Raw genomic sequence first — 13,182 nt, forward strand, 5'->3', positions numbered from 1 at the left:
ATATGCACTTCTTGGCCAACCAAGCAAGCTTGAAAAGGAAATCTGCACTACAATGAAGTCTCACTGCCCCCACCCGGTCAAAAGGGCCATCTGAAAAAAGTGTAAAATCCAGAAAGGCAGGACAGGCCATGGAGAACTGGGAGCCTTGTTATGCTGATGGGCGGGATGTAAATTGCCAACAGCCACTCTGGAGAAGTGTATGGTGTTTCCTGAAACATCTAAAAAACAAAGCAACAGAGCCTAGGGCACTTCCACTTATGGTCCTATAGCTTAGGGAAATTAAATTCAAAAAGACACAGCCACCCCAAAGTTTGGGACGGCTCTGTTTACAAGAACCTCGTTTGCAGTACAAGTTCAATATCACAGAAAGCGAAAAATGGATAAAGAAGATGTGGTACTTACTTACAATGCAATATCACTCAGCAATGAAATCTATGTCATCAGGCCAGTAGAAGCATAATGAGTGGATTCAGGTACGATGATTCTAAGTGAAATAAGTCACACAGAAAAAGAAACATCATAAGATATCACTAATACACGGAATGTAAACTTGGCTACACAGGAACTGAATTACAAAACAGAACAGGGTCTCAAATGTAGAAAACCAACTTATGCTTGTTTAAGGGGAAAGGTGAGTTGGGGTGCTGCATAAAACCAGAGATTGAAATTAGCACAGATACCGTTCCATAAGCCAAATATGTAATAGACAAGAGCAACTCCTTGCTCAACGAAGTGGACTCAACACCCCATATTAAACGCCTAAGAATATACCTGACTAGTAAGAATCTTAAGACTTAGGGATTTTTATGTCTCTAAAAGAGAATCAAGCGTGTGTACAGCGGCATAAATGCAGCAGTGATAGGATTGGTGAGGTTCGGTGATCAAATGCAGACCCTTTGAAGTCATATCGCATGGTACCCATTCCATGGGTCTCAACTCTCCAGGTTTAAGGGATTCTTCCTTCAGCTAAAACATGCATGTGGAACCCAGAGTATGATCCACCGTGTGATCGGGAAACGTGTTCAAAGGTGTCTCAGTTTTCGTCCCCTGATACTCGGGTGCAACATTCCAGACGCTTTCCTAACACTCTCCCACTTGGAGAGTCAGTGCCTTTAACCTCCTGTTTGGACCAGTTTGCACTTTCTGCGTAAAATGAACAGGAATAGGGAGAACCAAGAAGAGACTAGCTGGAGGTGTCTGGACGGGCAAATTTAACTCTCATTTCCCACCAGGAAGAGGAATTAACCAAAGGCTCAGCGTGCCATGCCGGAACCACACTAGGGCCTGAAGCAATCCTGAGGTGTTGCGGCCAGCTCACAAGAAAGCGAGTTGAAGAAAGGAGCTCAGGGGCACTGTAAATCACAGACCTGCAGAGTTATAAATGACGGCTATCGTCCAAAAATATATGGAAGTAAGGCTGCCAAGAGGACTTGAAAGTGGGGCAGAATTGCACGAAACCAATTTCAGGAGGTAGACTGGAATTGCATGTAAAGCATAAGAAAAGAGGCAGAACGTCCACAATGATGCACTTGGCCAAAAAAGACGTATGCGTTTTTTCCTGAATATATTCAGGAAAAAACGCATACGCCCTTTTTGGCCAACCAAGCAAGCTTGCAAAGGAAATCTGCACTACAATGAAGTCTCACTGCCCCCCGGTCAAAAGGGCCATCTGAAAAATGTGTAAAATCCAGAAAGGCAGGACAGGCCATGGAGAACTGGGAGCCTTGTTATGCTGATGGGCGGGATGTAAATTGCCAACAGCCACTCTGGAGAAGTGTATGGTGTTTCCTGAAACATCTAAAAAACAAAGCAACAGAGCCTAGGGCACTTCCACTTATGGTTCTATAGCTTAGGGAAATTAAATTGAAAAAGACACAGCCACCCCAAAGTTTGGACGGCTCTGTTTACAAGAACCTCGTTTGCAGTACAAGTTCAATATCACAGAAAGCGAAAAATGGATAAAGACGTTGTGGTACTTACGTACAATGCAATATCACTCAGCAATGAAATCTATGTCATCAGGCCTGTAGAAGCATAATGAGTGGATTCAGGTACGATGATTCTAAGTGAAATAAGTCACACAGAAAAAGAAACATCATAAGATATCACTAATACACGGAATGTAAACTTGGCTACACAGGAACTGAATTACAAAACAGAACAGGGTCTCAAATGTAGAAAACCAACTTATGCTTGCTTAAGGGGAAAGGTGAGTTGGGGTGCTGCATAAAACCACAGATTGAAATTAGCACAGATACCGTTCCATAAGCCAAATATGTAATAGACAAGAGCTACTCCTTGCTCAACGAAGTGGACTCAACACCCCATATTGAAAGCCTAAGAATATACCTGACTAGTAAGAATCTTAAAACCTATGGATTTATATGTCTCCGAAAGAGAATCAAGCGTGTGTACAGCGGCATAAACGCAGCAGTGATAGGATTGGTGAGGTTCGGTGAGCAAATGCAGACCCTTTGAGGTCATTTTGCATGGTACCCATTCCATGGGTCTCAACTCTCCAGGTTTAAGGGATTCTTCCTTCAGCTAAAACATGCATGTGGAACCCAGAGTATGATCCACCGTGTGATCGGGAAATGTGTTCAAATGTGTCTCAGTTTTCGTCCCCTGGTACTCGGGTGCAACATTCCAGAAGCTTTACTAACACTCTCCCCACTTGGAGAGTCAGCGCCTTTAACCTCCTGTTTGGCCCAGTTTGCAATTTCTGCAGAAAATGAACAGGAATAGGGAGAACCAATGAGAGACTAGCTGGAGGTGTCTGGACGGGCAAATTTAACTCTCATTTCCCACCAGGAAGAGGAAGTAACCAAAGGCTCAGCGTGCCATGCCGGAACCACACTAGGGCCTGAAGCAATCCTGCGGTGTTGTGGCCAGCTCACAAGAAAGCGAGTTGAAGAAAGGAGCTCAGGGGCACTGTAATTCACAAACCTGCAGAGTTATAAATGACAGCTATCGTCCAAAAATATATTGAAGTAAGGCTGCCAAGAGGCCTTGAAAGCGGGGAAGAATTGTACGAAACCGATTTCAGGAGGTAGACTGGAATTGCATGTAAAGCATAGGAAAAGAGGCAGAACGTCCACAATGATGCACTTGGCCAAAAAGTGCGTATGCGTTTTTTCCTGAATATATTCAGGAAAAAACGCATACGCACTTTTTGGCCAACCAAGCAAGCTTGCAAAGGAAATCTGCACTAAAATGAAGTCTCACTGCCCCCCGGTCAAAAGGGCCATCTGAAAAAAGTGTAAAATCCAGAAAGGCAGGACAGGCCATTGAGAACTGGGAGCCTTGTTATGCTGATGGGCGGGATGTAAATTGCCAACAGCCACTCTGGAGAAGTGTATGGTGTTTCCTGAAACATCTAAAAAACAAAGCAACAGAGCCTAGGGCACTTACAGTTATGGTCCTATAGCTTAGGGAAATTAAAATCAAAAAGACCCAGCCATCCAAAAGTTTGGGACAGCTCTGTTTACAAGAACCTCGTTTATGGTACAAGTTCAATATCACAGAAAGCGAAAAATGGATAAAGACGTTGTGGTACTTACGTACAATGCAATATCACTCAGCAATGAAATCTATGTCATCAGGCCTGTAGAAGCATAATGAGTGGATTCAGGTACTATGATTCTAAGTGAAATAAGTCACACAGAAAAAGAAACATCATAAGATATCACTACTACACGGAATGTAATCTTGGCTACACAGGAACTGAATTACAAAACAGAACAGGGTCTCAAATGTAGAAAACCAACTTATGCTTGCTTAAGGGGAAAGGTGAGTTGGGGTGCTGCATAAAACCACAGATTGAAATTAGCACAGATACCGTTCCATAAGCCAAATATGTAAGAGACAAGAGCTACTCCTTGCTCAACAAAGTGGACTCAACACCCCATATTAAACGCCTAAGAATATACCTGACTAGTAAGAATCTTAAAACCTATGGATTTATATGTCTCCAAAAGAGAATCAAGCGTGTGTACAGCAGCATAAACGCAGCAGTGATAGGATTGGTGAGGTTCGGTGAGCAAATGCAGACCCTTTGAAGTCATATCGCATGGTACCCATTCCATGGGTCTCAACTCTCCAGGTTTAAGGGATTCTTCCTTCAGCTAAAACATGCATGTGGAACCCAGAGTATGATCCACCGTGTGATCGGGAAACGTGTTCAAATGTGTCTCAGTTTTCGTCCCCTGGTACTCGGGTGCAGCATTCCGGACGCTTTACTAACACTCTCCCCACTTGGAGAGTCAGGGCCTTTAACCTCCTGCTTGGCCCAGTTTGCAATTTCTGCGCAAAATGAACAGGAATAGGGAGAACCAATGAGAGACTAGCTGGAGGTGTGTGGACGGGCAAATTTAACTCTCATTTGCCACCAGGAAGAGGAATTAACCAAAGGCTCAGCATGCCATGCCGGAACCACACTAGGGCCTGAAGCAATCCTGAGGTGTTGCGGCCAGCTCACAAGAAAGCGAGTTGAAGAAAGGAGCTCAGGGACACTGTAAATCACAGACCTGCAGAGTTATAAATGACGGCTATCGTCCAAAAATATATTGAAGTAAGGCTGCCAAGAGGACTTGAAAGCGGGGCAGAATTACACGAAACCGATTTCAGGAGGTAGACTGGAGTTGCATGTAAAGCATAGGAAAAGAGGCAGAATGTCCACAATGATGCAATTGGCCAAAAAGGGCGTATGCATTTTTTCCTGAATATATTCAGGAAAAAACGCATACGCCCTTTTTGGCCAACCAAGCAAGCTTGCAAAGGAAATCTGCACTACAATGAAGTCTCACTGCCCCTGGTCAAAAGGGCCATCTGAAAAAAGTGTAAAATCCAGAAAGGCAGGACAGGCCATGGAGAACTGGGAGCCTTGTTATGCTGATGGGCGGGATGTAAATTGCCAACAGCCACTCTGGAGAAGTGTATGGTGTTTCCTGAAACATCTAAAAAACAAAGTAACAGAGCCTAGGGCACTTCCACTTATGGTCCTATAGCTTAGGGAAATTAAAATCAAAAAGACACAGCGACCCCAAAGTTTGGGACGGGTCTGTTTACAAGAACGTAGTTTACAGTACAAGTTCAATATCACAGAAAGCGAAAAATGGATAAAGAAGTTGTGGTACTTACGTACAATGCAATATCACTCTGCAATGAAATCTATGTCATCAGGCCTGTAGAAGCATAATGAGTGGATTCAGATACGATGATTCTAAGTGAAATAAGTCACACAGAAAAAGAAACATCATAAGATGTCACTACTACACGGAATGTAAAGTTGGCTACACAGGAACTGAATTACAAAACAGAACAGGGTCTCAAATGTTGAAAACCAACTTATGCTTGCTTAAGGGGAAAGGTGAGTTGGGGTGCTGCATAAAACCACAGATTGAAATTAGCACAGATACCGTTCCATAAGCCAAATATGTAATAGACAAGAGCTACTCCTTGCTCAATGAAGTGGACTCAACACCCCATATTAAACGCCTAAGAATATACCTGACTAGTAAGAATCTTAAAACCTATGGATTTATATGTCTCCGAAAGAGAATCAAGCGTGTGTACAGCGGCATAAACGCAGCAGTGATAGGATTGGTGAGGTTCGGTGAGCAAATGCAGACCCTTTGAAGTCATATCGCATGGTACCCATTCCATGGGTCTCAACTCTCCACGTTTAAGGGATTCTTCCTTCAGCTAAAACATGCATGTGGAACCCAGAGTATGATCCACCGTGTGATCAGGAAACGTGTTCAAATGTTTCTCAGTTGTCATCCCCTGGTACTCGGGTGCAACATTCCAGATGCTTTACTAACACTCTCCCCACTTGGAGAGTTAGTGCCTATAACCTCCTGTTTGGCCCAGTTTGCAATTTCTGCAGAAAATGAACACGAATAGGAGAACCAATGAGAGACTAGCTGGAGGTGTCTGGACGGGCAAATTTAACTCTCATTTCCCACCAGGAAGAGGAATTAACCAAAGGCTCAGCGTGCCGTGCCGTAACCACACTAGAGCCTGAAGCAATCCTGCGGTGTTGCGGCCAGCTCACAAGAAAGCGAGTTGAAGAAAGGAGCTCAGGGGCACTGTAATTCACAAACCTGCAGAGTTATAAAAGACAGCTATCGTCCAAAAATATATTGAAGTAAGGCTGCCAAGAGGACGTGGAAGCGGGGCAGAATTGCAGGAAACCGATTTCAGGCGGTAGACTGGAATTGCATTTAAAGCATAGGAAAAGAGGCAGAACGTCCACAATGATGCACTTGGCCAAAAAGGGCGTATGCGTTTTTTCCTGAATACATTCAGGAAAAAATGCATACGCCCTTTTTGGCCAACCAAGCAAGCTTGCAAAGGAAATCTGCACTACAATGATGTCTCACTTCCCCCCGGTCAAAAGGGCCATCTGAAAAAAGTGTAAAATCCAGAAAGGCAGGACAGGCCATGGACAACTGGGAGCCTTGTTATGCTGATGGGTCGGATGTAAATTGCCAACAGCCACTCTGGAGAAGTGTATGGTGTTTCCTGAAACATCTAAAAAACAAAGCAACAGAGCCTAGGGCACTTCCACTTATGGTCCTATAGCTTAGGGAAATTAAAATCAAAGAGACACAGCCACCCCAAAGTTTGGGATGGCTCTGTTTACAAGAACCTCGTTTACGGTACAAGTTCAATATTGCAGAAAGCGAAAAATGGATAAAGAAGTTGTGGTACTTACGTACAATGCAATATCACTGAGCAATGAAATCTACGTCATCAGGCCCGTAGCAGCATAACGAGTGGATTCAGGTACGATGATTCTAAGTGAAATAAGTCACATAGAAAATGAAACATCATAAGATATCACTAAGACAAGGAATGTAAACTTGGCTACACAGGAACTGAATTACAAAACAGATCATGGTCTCAAATGTAGAAAACCAACTTATGCTTGCTTAAGGGGAAAGGTGAGTTGGGGTGCTGCATAAAACCAGAGACTGAAATTACCACAGGTAGTGTTCCATAACCAAATATGTAATAGACAAGAGCTACTCCTTGCTCAACGAAGTGGACTCAACACCCCATATTAAATGCCTAAGAATATACCTGACTAGTAAGAATCTTAAAACCTATGTATTTCTATGTCTCCGAAAGAGAATCAAGCGTGTGTACAGCAGCCAAAACGCAGCAGTGATAACATTGATGAGGAGCGGTGAGTAAATGCAGACCCTTTGAAGTCATATTGCATGGTACCCTTTCCATGGGTCTCAACTCTCCAATTTTAAGGGATTCTTCCTTCAGCTAAAACATGCATGTGGAACCCAGAGTATGATCCACCATGTGATCGGGAAACGTGTTCAAATGTGTCTCAGTTTTCGTCCCCTGGTACTCGGGTGCAACATTCCAGACGCTTTACTAACACTCTCCCCACTTGCAGAGTCAGTGCCTTTAACCTCCTGTTGGCGCAGTTTGCAATTTCTGCGGAAAATGAACAGGAATAGGGAGAACCAATGAGAGACTAGCTGGAGGTGTCTGGACGGGCAAATTTAACTCTCATTTCCCACCAGGAAGAGGAATTAACCAAAGGCTCAGCGTGCCGTGCCGGAACCACACTAGGGCCTGAAGCAATCCTGCGGTGTTGCGGCCAGCTCACAAGAATGCGAGTTGAAGAAAGGAGCTCAGGTACACTGTAATTCACAAACCTGCAGAGTTATAAATGACAGCTATCGTCCAAAAATATATTGAAGTAAGGCTGCCAAGAGGACTTGAAAGAGGGGCAGAATTGCAGGAAACCGATTTCAGGAGGTAGACTGGAATTGCATGTAAAGCATAGGAAAAGAGGCAGAACGTCCACAATGATGCACTTGGCCAAAAAGGGCGTATGCGTTTTTTCCTGAATATATTCAGGAAAAAACGCATACGCCCTTTTTGGCCAACCAAGCAAGCTCGCAAAGGAAATCTGCACTACAATGAAGCCTCACTGCCCCCCGGTCAAAAGGGCCATCTGAAAAAAGTGTAAAATCCAGAAAGGCAGGACAGGCCATGGAGAACTTGGAGCCTTGTTATGCTGACGGGCGGGATGTACATTGCCAACAGCCACTCTGGAGAAGTGTATGGTGTTTCCTGAAACATCTAAAAAACAAAGCAGCAGAGCCTAGGGCACTTCCACTTATGGTCCTATAGCTTAGGGAAATTAAAATCAAAAAGACACAGTCACCCCAAAGTTTGGGGCAGCTCTGTTTACAAGAACCTCGTTTACGGTACAAGTTCAATATCACAGAAAGCGAAAAATGGATACAGACGTTGTGGTACTTACGTACAATGCAATATCACTCAGCAATGAAATCTATGTCATCAGGCCCGTAACAGCATAATGAGTGGATTCAGGTACGATGATTCTAAGTGAAATAAGTCACACAGAAAAAGAAACATCATAAGATATCACTACTACACGGAATGTAAACTTGGCTACACAGGAACTGAATTACAAAACAGAACAGGGTCTCAAATGTAGAAAACTAACTTATGCTTGCTTAAGGGGAAAGGTGAGTTGGGGTGCTGCATAAAACCAGAGACTGAAATTACCACAGATAGTGTTCCATAACCAAATATGTAATAGACATGAGCTACTCCTTGCTCAACGAAGTGGACTCAATACCCCATATTAAACGCCTAAGAATATACCTGACTAGTAAGAATCTTAAAAGCTATGGATTTATATGTCTCCAAAAGAGAATCAAGCATGTGTACAGCGGCATAAACGCAGCAGTGATAGGATTGGTGAGGTTCGGTGAGCAAATGCAGACCCTTTGAAGTCATATTGCATGGTACCCTTTCCATGGGTCTCAACTCTCCAGGTTTAAGGGATTCTTCCTTCAGCTAAAACATGCATGTGGAACCCAGAGTATGATCCACCATGTGTTCGGGAAACGTGTTCAAATGTGTCTCAGTTTTCCTCCCCTGGTACTCGGGTGCAACATTCCAGACACTTTACTAACACTCTCCCCACTTGGAGAGTCAGTGCCTTTAACCACCTGTATGGCACAGTTTGCAATTTCTGTGGAAGATGAACAGGAATAGGGAGAACAAATGAGAGACTAGCTGGAGGTGTCTGGACGGGCAAATTTAACTCTCATTTCCCACCAGTAAGAGGAATTAACCAAAGGCTCAGCATTCCATGCTGGAACCACACTAGGGCCTGAAGCAATCCTGCGGTGTTGCGGCCAGCTCACAAGAAACCGAGTTGAAGAAAGGAGCTCAGGGGCAGTGTAATTCACAAACCTGCAGAGTTATAAATGACAGGTAACGTCCAAAAATATATTGAAGTAAGGCTGCCAAGAGGACTTGAAAGCAGGGCAGAATTGCAGGAAACCAATTTCAGGAGGTAGACTGGAATTGCATGTAAAGCATAGGAAAAGAGGCAGAACGTCCACAATGATGCACTTGGCCAAAAAGGGCGTATGAGTATTTTCCTGAATAGGAAAAAATGCCTACGCCCGTTTTGGCCATCCAAGCAAGCTTGCAAAGGAAATCTGCACTACAATGAAGTCTCACTGCCCCCCGGTCAAAAGGGCCATCTGAAAAAAGTGTAAAATCCAGAAAGGCAGGACAGGCCATGGAGAACTGGGAGCCTTGTTATGCTGATGGGCGGGATGTAAATTGCCAACAGCCACTCTGGAGAAGTGTATGGTGTTTCCTGAAACATCCAAAAAACAAAGCAACAGAGCCTAGGGCACTTCCACTTATGGTCCTATAGCTTAGGGAAATTAAAATCAAAAAGACACAGCCACCCCAAAGTTTGGGACGGCTCTGTTTACAAGAACCTCGTTTACGGTACAAGTTCAATATCACAGAAAGCGAAAAATGGATAAAGAAGTTGTGGTACTTACGTACAATGCAATATCACTCAGCAATGAAATCTATGTCATCAGGCCCGTAGCAGCATAATGAGTGGATTCAGGTACGATGATTCTAAGTGAAATAAGTCACACAGAAAAAGAAACATCATAAGATATCACTACTATACGGAATGTAAACTAGGCTACACAGGAACTGAATTACAAAAAACAGGGTCTCAAATTTAGAAAACCAACTTATGCTTGCTTAAGGGGAAAGGTGAGTTGGGGTGCTGCATAAAACCAGAGATTGAAATTAGCACAGATACCGTTCCATAAGCCAAATATGTAATAGACAAGAGCTACTCCTTGGTCAACGAAGTGGACACAACACCCCATATTAAACGCCTAAGAATATACCTGAGTAGTAAGAATCTTAAAACCTATGGATTTATATGTCTCTGAAAGAGAATCAAGCGTGTGTACAGCGGCATAAACGCAGCAGTGATAGGATTGGTGAGGTTCGGTGAGCAAATGCAGACCCTTTGAAGTCATATTGCATGGTACCCATTCCATGGGTCTCAACTCTCCAGGTTTAAGGGATTCTTCCTTCAGCTAAAACATGCATGTGGAACCCAGAGTATGATCCACCGTGTGATTGGGAAACGTGTTCAAATGTGTCTCAGTTTTCGTCCCCAGGTACTCGGGTGCAACATTCCAGACACTTTACTAACACTCTCCCCACTTGGAGAGTCAGTGCCTTTAACCTCCTGTTTGGCCCAGTTTGCAATTTCTGCGGAAAATGAACAGGAATAGGGAGAACCAATGAGAGACTAGCTGGAGGTGTCTGGACGGGCAAATTTAACTCTCATTTCCCACGACGAAGAGGAATTAACCAAAGGCTCAGCGTGCCCTGCCGGAACCACACTAGGGCCTGAAGCAATCCAGCGGTGTTGCGACCAGCTCACAAGAAAGCGAGTTGAAGAAAGGAGCTCAGGGGCACTGTAATTCACAAACCTGCAGAGTTATAAATGACAGCTATCGTCCAAAAATATATTGAAGTAAGGCTGCCAAGAGGACTTGAAAGCGGGGCAGAATTGCAGGAAACCGATTTCAGGAGGTAGACTGGTATTGCATGTAAAGCACAGGAAAAGAGGCAGAACGTCCACAATGATGCACTTGGCCAAAAAGGGCATATGCGTTTTTTCCTGAATATATTCAGGAAAAAACGCATACGCACATTTTGGCCATCCAAGCAAGCTTGCAAAGGAAATCTGCACTACAATGAAGTCTCACTGCCCCCTGGTCAAAAGGGCCATCTGAAAAAAGTGTAAAATCCAGAAAGGCAGGACAGGCCATGGAGAACTGGGAGCCTTGTTATGCTGATGGGCGGGATGTAAATTGACAACAGCCACTCTGGAAAAGTGTATGGTGTTTCCTGAAACATCTAAAAAACAAAGCAAGAGAGCCTAGGGCACTTCCACTTATGGTCCTATAGCTTAGGGAAATTAAAATTAAAAAGACACAGCCACGCCAAAGTTTGGGACGGCTCTGTTTATAAGAACCTCGTTTACGGTACAAGTTCAATATCACAGAAAGCGAAAAATGGATAAGGAAGTTGTGGTACCTACGTACAATGCAATATCACTAGGCAATGAAATCTATGTCATCAGGCCCGTAGCAGCATAATGAGTGGATTCAGGTACGATGATTCTAAGTGTAATAAGTCACACAGAAAAAGAAACATCACAAGATTTCACTAATACACGGAATATAAACTTACTACACAGGAACTGAATTACAAAACACAACAGGGTCTCAAATGTAGAAAACCAACTTATGCTTGCTTGAGGGGAAAGGTGAGTTGGGGTGCTGCATAAAACCAGAGATTGAAAGTAGCACAGATACCGTTGTATAAGCCAAATATGTAATAGACAAGAGCTACTCCTTACTCAACGAAGTGGACACAACACCACATATTAAACGCCTAAGAATATACCTGACTAGTAAGAATCTTAAAATCTATGGATTTATATGTCTCCGAAAGAGAATCAAGCGTGTGTACAGCGGCATAAACGCAGCAGTGATAGGATTGGTGAAGTTCGGTGAGCAAATGCAGACCCTTTGAAGTCATATTGCATGGTACCCATTCCATGGGTCTCAACTCTCCAGGTTTAAGGGATTCTTCTTTCAGCTAAAAAATGCATGTGGAAGCCAGAGTATGATCCACCCTGTGATCGGGAAACGTGTTCTAATGTGTCTCAGTTTTCGTCCCCTGGTACTCGGGTGCAACATTCCAGACGCTTTACTAACACTCTCCCCACTTGGAGAGTCAGTGCCTTTAACCTCCTGTTTGGCCCAGTTTGCAAATTCTGCGGAAAATGAACAGGAATAGGGAGAACCAATGAGAGACTAGCTGGAGGTATCTCGTCGGGCAAATTTAACTCTCATTTCCCACCAGGAAGAGGAATTAACCAAAGGCTCAGTGTGCCATGCCAGAACCACACTAGGGCCTGAAGCAATCTTGCGGTGTTGCGGCCAGCTCACAAGAAAGCGAGTTGAAGAAAGGAGCTGAGGGGCACTGTAATTCACAAACCTGCGGAGTTATAAATGACAGTTATCATCCAAAATTATACTGAAGTAAGGCTGCGAAGAGGACTTGAATGCGGGCAGAATTGCTGGAAACCGATTTCAGAAGGTACACGGGAGTCGCTCTTAAAGCATAGGAAAAGAGACAGAACTTGGAAAATAATGCACTTGGCAAAAAAGGGCATATGTGTTTTACCCAGAGCTCTCATAACTGAGGGGAGGAGATTCCCAGCAGGCTCCAACTGCCACCTGAGGGCTCACATTTCCAAGGCAACGTGAGCAAGCCAGGCAGGAGTTACCTCACAGCAGAGGTCCCACCTCACAGAAGGGTGAGAAACCCAGCCAACATCAGACTCTCACCAGAGGGCCCACATCACCAAGGGGATGGGAACCAGGCAGGAGTGTCTTCACACCAGTGGGGCCACATCATTGAAAGGTGAGGTACTCAGCACATGTGTCCTCAAACCAGAGGACCCACATCCCCAAGGGCCTCGGAGTGAGGCAGGCAGGAGTAACCTCACAACACTGGGCCCATAGAATAAAAAAGTGAGGAATCCAGCAGTTGGAACCTCCCAGCAGGCGGCCCAGAGCACCGAGGCTATGGGATCCAGACCACAGTGAACTCACAGAAGAGGGCCCATGTCATGAAACTGAGCAACCCAGACATTGGGACCTCAGAGCAGGAGGCCCACATCCCCATGGGGATGGAAATCTGGTAGGAGTGTCCTCGCACCACTGAGAACGTATCAGAAAATTTTGGGCGACCAGCAGTTAGGGC

The sequence above is a fragment of the Orcinus orca genome, chromosome 2 (genome assembly GCF_937001465.1).
Source record: "Orcinus orca chromosome 2, mOrcOrc1.1, whole genome shotgun sequence".
Lineage (NCBI taxonomy): Eukaryota > Metazoa > Chordata > Mammalia > Artiodactyla > Delphinidae > Orcinus > Orcinus orca.